The sequence below is a fragment of the Penaeus monodon genome, chromosome 33 (assembly GCF_015228065.2).
Source record: "Penaeus monodon isolate SGIC_2016 chromosome 33, NSTDA_Pmon_1, whole genome shotgun sequence".
Taxonomy (NCBI): domain Eukaryota; kingdom Metazoa; phylum Arthropoda; class Malacostraca; order Decapoda; family Penaeidae; genus Penaeus; species Penaeus monodon.
This window is the reverse complement of record NC_051418.1, coordinates 31,425,801-31,426,289: the sequence shown is the minus strand read 5'-3', so window position 1 is coordinate 31,426,289 and position 489 is coordinate 31,425,801. Positions and strand designations below refer to the sequence as shown.

Below are 489 nucleotides of genomic sequence, written 5' to 3'. Positions count from 1 at the left end.
TTTTTCTTTCGGACCAAAAAAACTCGGAATGCATATCATTTTTTCTTCTTGGAGGAAGAGAGGCTTTAGATCCCTGAATTTTAAAAAACAGAGAGAAAAAAAAACATCCAGATTTAAGATACAAAGAGGAAGTACACATATCCAAACCGACCAGAGGATTTAGTCGTGTGGTCCAATCTTGGTGTAAGTGCCCAGCCCCGCGAATTTTAAACGTTTTAGTATCGTTATCCCCGACAGAGATGTCATAGCTCACCTCATCCCATTCTTGATCAGTTATGTGGAAATTATAGGGAAAAACTGTTGGGATGCTTGATTTTTTTTACTTATTATATGTAAGAAATAAATTTTACTCGAGAAATATACAATTTAGATGTAAGTCCATTGACAAAAAAAATAACTTGAGCATTTGTTCCTTTTATCATGATCCAGAAATAAAACATTATTTTTTGGTAATTCATAAGAAAAATAGGTAGGTACATTATCCCTACA

General features: G+C 33.3%; 1 protein-coding gene across 1 annotated transcript in view; it reads right to left on the bottom strand.

The window, feature by feature from the left end:
* LOC119594337 (gamma-butyrobetaine dioxygenase-like) overlaps positions 1 to 489 on the bottom strand; it is a 13,098-nt gene that overhangs the window by 8,213 nt on the left and 4,396 nt on the right. The window lies entirely within an intron of this gene.